This window comes from Ruditapes philippinarum, unplaced genomic scaffold, assembly GCF_026571515.1.
Source record: "Ruditapes philippinarum isolate M1 unplaced genomic scaffold, ASM2657151v2 ctg277_1_1_1_1, whole genome shotgun sequence".
NCBI classification, from domain to species: Eukaryota; Metazoa; Mollusca; class Bivalvia; order Venerida; family Veneridae; genus Ruditapes; species Ruditapes philippinarum.
In genome coordinates this window covers 147,958-157,474 of record NW_026859416.1, presented here as the reverse complement: position 1 = coordinate 157,474, position 9,517 = coordinate 147,958, and the positions used below count along the sequence as shown (strand labels likewise).

At 32.8% G+C, this 9,517-nt stretch overlaps 1 non-coding gene across 1 annotated transcript; it reads right to left on the bottom strand.

Moving 5' to 3' along the window:
- Window positions 1-58: 58 nt before the first annotated feature.
- Window positions 59-131, bottom strand: Trnaa-ggc (transfer RNA alanine (anticodon GGC)). The gene has a single exon. It is a non-coding gene; the product is annotated as a tRNA-Ala (tRNA).
- Between the last annotated feature and the right edge of the window lie 9,386 nt (window positions 132-9,517).

The window sequence follows — 9,517 nt, the reverse complement described above, 5'->3', positions numbered from 1 at the left end:
TATATATATATATATATATATATATATATATATAGAAAAATCGCACGAAAAATCGGCACGCCGCAGCCGGGACTCGAACCACGGGTCTCTGGATTGCCGGTCCAGTATGCTAACCACTACACCACAGCGGCCGTTGCTTTGTCTTCGTGCTAATTGGCCTTATATATTTAAGTTATTTTTAACTTTATTGTGACGTCATCACTTTTATTACCATAGCGGCGAGCTATTTATAGCTTCTTTTACCGCAGTTGGCTGACTCAGTCACTATTAATTTTCTTATTACAAATATCTTATGGCAAACACATTTATTGTTTTATAAGACCATTCCCGCCCAAGAATGAATATATATGAAAGAAAGAAAGTCATGAGCGTGAAATTATACATAGATTTTTCTATGTATAATTTCACGCTCATGACTTTCTTTCTTTCATATATATATATATATATATATATATATATATATATATATATATATATATATATATATATAATATATATATATATATATAAAATATATGCAAATCCTTGTCCACATTATATATAATCATTAAAATATATGCATTCATTTCTTACTTAAACATTTGACTAAGACTTAATAGAAAATAAATTTCTAATTATCTCTCTTTATTAACATGAAATGTAAATTCGGTAATATCATAACAAATAATGGGTTTTTTTTTAACTTACAATATTGATAAATCTTCATTTGAGCATTATATTTTTGATATAAAACCATGATAAACAATTGAATTACAGGATCTTTAAGTTCTCATAATAAAATAACTGGTCACTGCTTTAAGCTGTTTTTTAAATTAAATCTGTGATTCACGCAAACCGCACACCGTATTCCGGTATATACCGAACAAGGCGCTTGAATGATATAATGCTAATACTGCGTCTTTTCGCCCGACGGAATAAAATTTAAAACGTGTAATTCATCATTTTTATAACGATTTATATTATACGATAATGAATGAAAAATAAAACAATCGACGAAAAAAGAGATATTTGTTTATTTTGTTATCATGAGTTCTGCAAACCTCTAGCGTTATTGAGTTAAATCACCAAAACTAAACGTACAATTACGACAATATATCCGTTTAATCCTACCATTGTTTGTAAACATAAGCATTGTAATTAATTTTATGTTTGTCTAAATTTTTATAGCTATCATTTATGTTATAAAACAGATTTGTCATAACTATTTTCTATTTAAAAAGTTATTCAAGTTCGATTATTTAATCACCTCTTTAAGAAGAAACAAGTGGAGCTATTGTGATGACTCTGTTATTGGCGTTGACGTCGTCGTCAGAGTGGGCGTTTGTTTACCTTCTCGTTTAGGCTCGTTTTCACGGAAAATTGAAAAAATAACTTCCAACCAAGTATTTATCTAAATTACTGTAAAAGAACATCATTTCAAAAGTGCGTTATATCTTATTTTTCGCAAATGAATCCATTTTCGTTTTAATTTAGTAGAAAATCAGATTACCGAATGTTTGATTTTTCTTTGTGTCATAGCCATTAACCATGTCATGAAAATGAATAAACTATTAATAAATGTAGCAACTCTGTAAAAGTTTTGTTATCTTTATCATTCCTAGCTAATATTTTGGTCAACGCACTCAGACTGACAAACATGAAATCTTACTAAATTGTTTCTTGAACGAACAGTTAAATGAAAGAAAATTATCTTTCACAAAGGTTGCAGAAAAGAAACATAGATAATTGCATTAAATTCCTGTCGGTTAGGCAAACAGCAAAAGCGAAAAATCAACTACTCAATGCTTTTGTACTATACATATATTGCAAGGCTTTTTTTTAAATTTATACCGACGCTAGGTTCTTTGAAAGATATGAAAAATAAATATAAACTTGCTTCAAAAATGCAGGGCACTGGTCAGGGTAGCAAAAGTATTTTTATATTGCATCAGTCTATGGAATAGATAATAGTATACACCATCAATTTCAAGCGACTTCACAAAGGGAGTAGCCATAACCAACTTATAGAAACTCGGTTAAAACTCCCACCAGAAATAAAGGTTAATCATTGATGGACACAACCAACCGCCTGAAGAATTATAAACGACATTCATGACATACAGATTAATGACTCATTGATGAATAGCATTAACCAAGATAGAAGTTAATATAAAACTTCGTAAGCACTTGAGTTATCTACTGCTGTCATATCAATCCATAGTTCAGTTTCACCATTCGAAGACATTTCTTAAATGTATTTTAATCCTGTTAACCCATTACTTCATGAGCATTTTGTGAAAAATGGCTGTTTTCATTGAAAAGTCTCCCGTTACAAGTTCAAATTGCCATAATACTATAAAAACTGCTTCAACACTAATCAAACTTGGCACAAATGTTGACTGGACCATTGCCCTTTCAACAACATGCTCAGGCTTAAATTTTCTGTTACCATGGCAACGAGGGGACATCTCAAAATTGCCAAAAATCACTATTTTGCGTTGATTTTTCCATCAAAATTGATTCCAAAGTGCTGCAACTTTTTAATGGATTGAGATAGAGTCAAATGCTTTTCAGCGTTGGTTACACGTTACCTTATGATCCATCTGGGGTCATCTATAGCCTCTCACATGTCCAAAATTTTCTTGGCGATGAGGGGGACTCCACCCCCCTTCAAACCCCCCAAACAGAAGGGGGCACATCCCCCTTCTGGCAACCCCCACATGTATCTTTTGGATGGGGGGCTGCGCCGAAAAAGAGGTCACTTTTTAACAACATTTCTTAAACAAAAACAAGTGTTGGGGGCCTAAATGAGGCATGTTTTCATCGTTTGAGACAACAAAAAGGGGGGGGGGCGTTAAAAGGCGTGTATATAACGTAATGGGTTAACAGAAAATGATGAAAATACTAGAAATTACCCAAAATCGCGTTTTGTCATGTTTAAACATGGCCTGTCATATAAATTTGAAGAAAAATTGTTGTTTTGTAGATTTTTTGATTTTTTTCATTTACCCATTACTTCATGAGCATTTTGTGAAAATGGCTGTTTTCATTGAAAAGTCTCCCGTTACAAGTTCAAATTGCCATAATACTATAAAAACTGCTTCAACACTAATCAAACTTGGCCATATATTGACTGGACCATTGCCCTTTCAACATTATGCTCAGGCTTAAATTTTCTGTTACCATGGCAACGAGGGGACATCTCAAAATTGCCAAAAATCACTATTTTGCGTTGATTTTTTCCATCAAAATTGATTTCAAAGTGCTGCAACCTCTCAATGGATTGAGATAGAGTCAAATGCTTTTCAGCGTTGGTTACACGTTACCTTATGATCAATCTGGGGTCATTTATAGCCTCTCACAAGTCCAAAATTGTTTTGGCGATTAGGGGGACTCCGCCCCTTCAAACCCCCCAAACGGAAAGGGGCACATCCCCTTCTGGCAACCCCAAATGTATCTTTTGGTTAGGGGGCCGCGCCGAAAAAAGAGGTCACTTATTTTAACAACATTTCGCAAACAAAAACAAGTGTTGGGGGCCTAAATAAGGCATTTTTTCATCGTTTGAGACAACAAATAAGTGATAGGGGGTGAAAAAGGCGTTAAAAGGCGTGTATATAACGTAATGGGTTAACAGAAAATGATGAAAATACTTGAAATTACCCTAAATCGCGTTTTTTCATGTTTAAACATGGCCTGTCATATAAATTCAAGAACAAAATGTTGTTTTGTAGATTTTTTTGATTTTTTTCATAAACCCATTACTTCATGAGCATTTTGTGAAAAAATGGCTGTTTTTATTGAAAAGTTTCCCGTTACAAGTTCAAATTGCCATAATACTATAAAAACTGCTTCAACACTAATCAAACTTGTCACAAATGTTGACTGGACCATTGCCCTTTCAACAACATGCTCAGGCTTAAATTTTCTGTTACCATGGCAACGAGGGGACATCTCGAAATTGCCAAAAATCACTATTTTGCGTTGATTTTTTCCATCAAAATTGATTTCAAAGTGCTGCAACTTCTCAATGGATTGAGATAGAGTCAAATGCTTTTCATGGTTGGTTACACGTTACCTTATGATCAATCTGGGGTCATCTATAGCCTCTCACAAGTCCAAAATTTTCTTGGCGATGAGGGGGACTCCGCCCCCCTTCAAACCCTCCAAACAGAAGGGGGTACATACCCCTTCTGGCAACCGCCACATAAATCTTTTTGGTTGGGGGGCCGCGCCGAAAAAGAGGTCACTTTTTTAACCAAATTTCTCAAACAAAAACAAGTGTTGGGGGCCTAAAAAGGGCACTTTTTCATCGTTTGAGACAACAAAGGGGGGTGAAAAAGGCGTTAAAAGGCGTGTATATAACGTAATGGGTTAAAATATCAAGTGTCTGATATAAATACATGTTTCACAAATTTATCGTCGACATGTAATTATAATGATAAACAATACTATAAATGAATTATCGTCAGTGACGTAATGCGTATGTTTAAAAACATGATAATTGTATGACATGTTTCTATGTTTTAACTCAGATACAAAGTTAGTAAAAAATTTCAGGAATCTATAATTTTAAATAAAAGGGACATTAAAGGGGCCACACTTAGGTTTTCCGTTATAACAGGAATGAAAATAATGTTATTTTTCGATTTGATGCATGTTCAGAGAAATAACGTGTGTGCAAAATTTCAGATAATTGGCTCATTGATTTGTTCCACAGTAATCACTCTAAATTCTTAATTATCTTTTGCATTTCTTTTTGTTTTAAAGAAGCATTTTAACTTCTTAAAAAGCGGAATCATGATTTTTTTTATTTATTTTATGTTAGATGCCTGTTTCCCCTAAGAAAGTAAATGTGAAATTATTTGTTATTAAAGTAGCAAAATGTAAACAAAGTAGTATTCTGACTTCCATACAAAATACTTAATCCATTAAACTGTACAAATTGCCAAAAAAGCAAAGACAGAAAATGATGGTAACCTTTTCGCATCTATAAATGTACGCCAAGAATTAAAAACTTTGAAGAAATAAAAAGGAAGTATTTATGGGGGGATTAATTTGCCTTTAAGCCTCCAAGCTTACATATGCAAAGAAATTATTTTTTTGTTACTATGTTTTTGAGCTTCGGTGGAAATCCTTTAAAACATGAAAAATAATCCGCGTTTTTAATTATACATTTAGGAGATATAGTAATCATATCGTTTTGGAGTTTGCCGAGCCATTATTCTCTGGAGTAACTTTAAAATCCGTTTACAAATTCTTCGAAGTTTCTTGTGAAATAAACAGATCCATCGACACGGCTTTGAAAAACCTGCATTATTGTATGAATAATTAATTGCATGTTATATACTTATACACTTTTCTGTTACATAATATATTATCGATTTAATGTTTTGACGGTTGTCTCACCTTAAAACAATATACCCCAAACAAAGATTGTATCGCTATATAAATTCACTGTTTGGAGTTTGGATTGGAGGAATTATATCACGAGGGCATAGCCCAATTGATATAACGCTGAGCATCCGAACGACAGTGATTTTATAAAGTACAATTACGTTTGTTCACTTTGTTTTCATGGTATGATAGTAATATCAGTGGTATTAAGAGAGAGTTTAGGGTGATACGGGTCGCTGATATTTAACGCACATTAATAATCATTGAATTCTGAAAATATTGAATTGTTTTTAAATTATTCAAGAGATTATAAAGCAGGAGCGACAATTTATGTCACATAAAGTTCAGCCTCCGTTATCTGTTTCCACGCCACAGTATATTTCTATAACAACATGAGATCTCCATAAAGAGACGCTATAAACTCCACTTTTATTCGCATTGTTTTGATGACGTATATCGTAACAGTCTTTGGCATTTACTAAAAGAAGAGAAACGTAACGTCATTTTCTTTTCAGACTTTCATTGTGCCTAACAAATCAATGTTTTAAAATTCTTTTGAAATGTCAAATAAGTGATAAATAATGTTTTGATAATTCATTTAGTCAAGAGCAAATTACATATATAAAATCAAATGTAGAACACGTACAATGTACTGCATTACCTCTCCTATCTGCGTAAATAATTGTGGTAGCGTGGAGCAGACGGAAAGATGTCACTGACAGAGTTCAAGAAATTGAAAGAATTCCATATGCTGCAGTCAAACTCAAAACTTATTAACGTTTCAACCACTTTTATTTGTTTATCATTTATAAAACATTCGCAACTATTTCATAAAATATATATGAGCAAAATAATGACGAATTCTGGCAAGCCTGGATGGTGATCGACGAGGCCTTTCCCCGATAATAAGGACTAAAATGGTCAGACTGCTCTAAATAGGCTATTAATCTACAAAATCTTCACAAGGAATAGGTATAAAGAATAATTTACCAAGTTTATCAAAGTCTGGTTTCAGCAATATGAATGGATCTTTGCCAACTGATTGCTGGTCACGGAGTGGAGTGAGGAAACGCTGAAACCTCCGTTTTTATAGGGGCGTTTCCTCACGAATACACACAAATCCTCAGTTCCGTGAGGAATTCAGGAGGAGACGCCAGAACAAATTTACTCAAAGAGTTTACCGAATAAAAAAATATGCATAATTGTTTCATTTACAACCATTGGAAACAATTCTTCCCACATCCCACAAAACTTGCCAGATAACAAGACGTTAAACAAATACTAATATCATTCTAAAATAAACTAATTGTTTACATGTGAAATAAGGTCAAGTGGAGGAGTCTTATAGCGCATGCGTGAACTACCGCTAAAACATACAATGTGCAAAGCAGGACCACGGACAGCAAAGTTATAGACTTAACATGTTAAATACACAGAATATAAATAAATGATTTATGCAAACAAGCGATGAATGTAATTCTCTTATAATTTACACCGATAAATAATAATGACATTTCGTATTTCTACTGTTCTCAGGTGAAAACTCTGGTGACTACAAAATCGTACCGAGAAATTCTCGATACAAACAATTACAATTTAATTAAGTCAGACAATTATGATTTTGTTAAAAATGCAGGTGTAAACAGTATTTTCCCGGTAATATTTCTATATAAAATTATGTAAACATGACATAACAGCATTATGAATCAGCGCTGTAATTATTAACAATAAGTAAATAAATAAAACAAATGCCAGACATTACAGTACATTATAGAGAAAAGACAAATTCATTTGAATATAGCTCAAGTTTAGTTTATACGACTTATTTTAGTTCGATTGTACTGGAAACTATATTTATGGAAACAATGGGCTGCTCTGACCGGGTTGAAACATGCGCCAGAAATCTTAAGATTGATAATCCGACTCGTTAACGATTTGGTTATGCCGCCACTTGTATATATTGGTAGAACGATGCAAGGTTTAACTATTGAAATAATTGTCTTATATACTTTATAATCGATACACTAAATATAGCAACATAATAATGAAGGCATTTTAGTTTAAGAAACAATTTACTGCTAATAAAATCATGCTTTTGAACAATGAATGTTCTTACCTGTCTTATATTTGGCCACCTTTTCAAATTTCATTTCATTTTACAATTAAACCATTTTTTTTTGTTATAAGAATTTATATTTATAAAGTCACATTTTTGCTTTATATATACAATACATAGAGCTAGTAAAATTTCTTAACATTTAAATGTATGACGTCATCCAAATGGCTGTGAGTCTCCTAGACAGCAAGATTCAGGTTACATAATAGTGAAAATCCTACATATACATTGTATAATTTTGTAATTTAGAACCGTTTTCTTATCTCATACTAACTAGGATGATTCAGAAAGAATAAATTATTGCTTCTTTAGAAATTGCAAACATGAGTTGTTTTAAAACGTTCAAATAATGGTTTACGAGCATGTTAGATGCTTATTACCAGATGAAAGTAGACTGATTGTGACATCATTTCTAATAAAGTAACATGCTGTAACGGAAGCGAAAGATTAATCAAATAATTGGCAAACATTTTGGCAAACTATAACGGAACTCCAGATAAAGAAAGCTTTAGAAAAAATAAAGCATTGTTGTGGCATAATGAGCCTTTGATTTTTACAAATTGTGTCGAACTACTTATAGGTTGATTATAAACGAACAAATTGTGCCAAAAACTGACATATTCTATACATTGGCTCCCTCTGCCTATTGATAAACTCACGTGAATTACAAATTAAAATAACTAATTGAATAACTTGTTTATGAAAGATCTAAAGAGTTAGCATAAATGGCAAATTAACAAGAGCTGTCATGCAAAGATGACGAATGCCCTCCCAAAAGGTTTCTTAAGCATTGCAGAAAGGTAATATGAAAAGAAAAGAGAATGAAAGAAACTAATTTCTTAATATTGTTCTTGTGGGATTTATTTGTGACAAGATGATTGTACAGATTCTTAGGGACACATCTTTCCATCAATTTTCCGATACAGCCTATCAATAAGATAACAATTGCAACTTTTCGGCCCTTTCCGTCAGTCTTCGGATAAGGACCTCGAACACAAGTGTATGAATACACAGAACGGATACGGTATTCCGGTCTAACCTACGTTTAGAAATTAAACAAAGAGTAATGTAATGCTGGGAGTTGTTTACTAGTTTTTTCCCAATATATCAAGTAAAGTCAACCCAAAATTTGTTAATTCATAGATATAAATATCAACAGTACAATATTAATATACTTATACTTATGATAGAAGAAACCGTACAAAATGTCATCCCATTAAGTCTGGTTTGTTTTAATTGTACATCAGTGGTAATATTTAAATTAAAAATGGTTGTCAAACATATTTTCAATCATAATTGTACCGAAACAGGCTTTATTTTTCTTTGGATGTCAAATATATACATTCGTTTACATTTTTTAAAATTTCACTCTCTGTTTATGTTGACATCTGCAACCACGTGGTAGAACTCCCTTCATTCAGTATTGTTTCCGAGGTTATTATAGATAACAGCCGTGGACGCTCCGATTGAATGAGAAAGGGCACACATTTTCGGGACGTGTTGGATCTGATTTTTAAAAAATGGGAGTTACATGAGCGAGTTTCCTGGTGTTGGAAAGAACGAAGAACTAATAAGTTTTTTTTAACAAAATGCGGCGAGTAGACTGGTGCGGCTTCCTGAAGTAATTTAGGGCTAAAATGCTCTGGGTCACATGCTAATGAGGGATCTATTAATGGCTTTTATTGTCACGCCTTCTTTAAATTTTCGGACAAAAATATCAAAATAATAGTCTCAAATGACGTTTCGTTCACTCTTTCAGTCCGCAGACCTGAATTGGTTTCACACTTGTTAAACAAACAGGAGATATAAACACAGTCAAACCATGTTATGTCAGTAACAATTATTTGACAGTAAATCCTGTTTTATTTTATGCTGCTCTACGACAGCATAAAGTTAATTTTCTTCTTTTGCTTTCCTGCACGTGGAAACTTGTTTCTTTGTGTTAATTGCAAATAATTTTGGTTGTTGTTTATTATTCCTAATATCGTTCTTTAATTATTAAAATGACATGCGTGTTGTTTTTTTTGA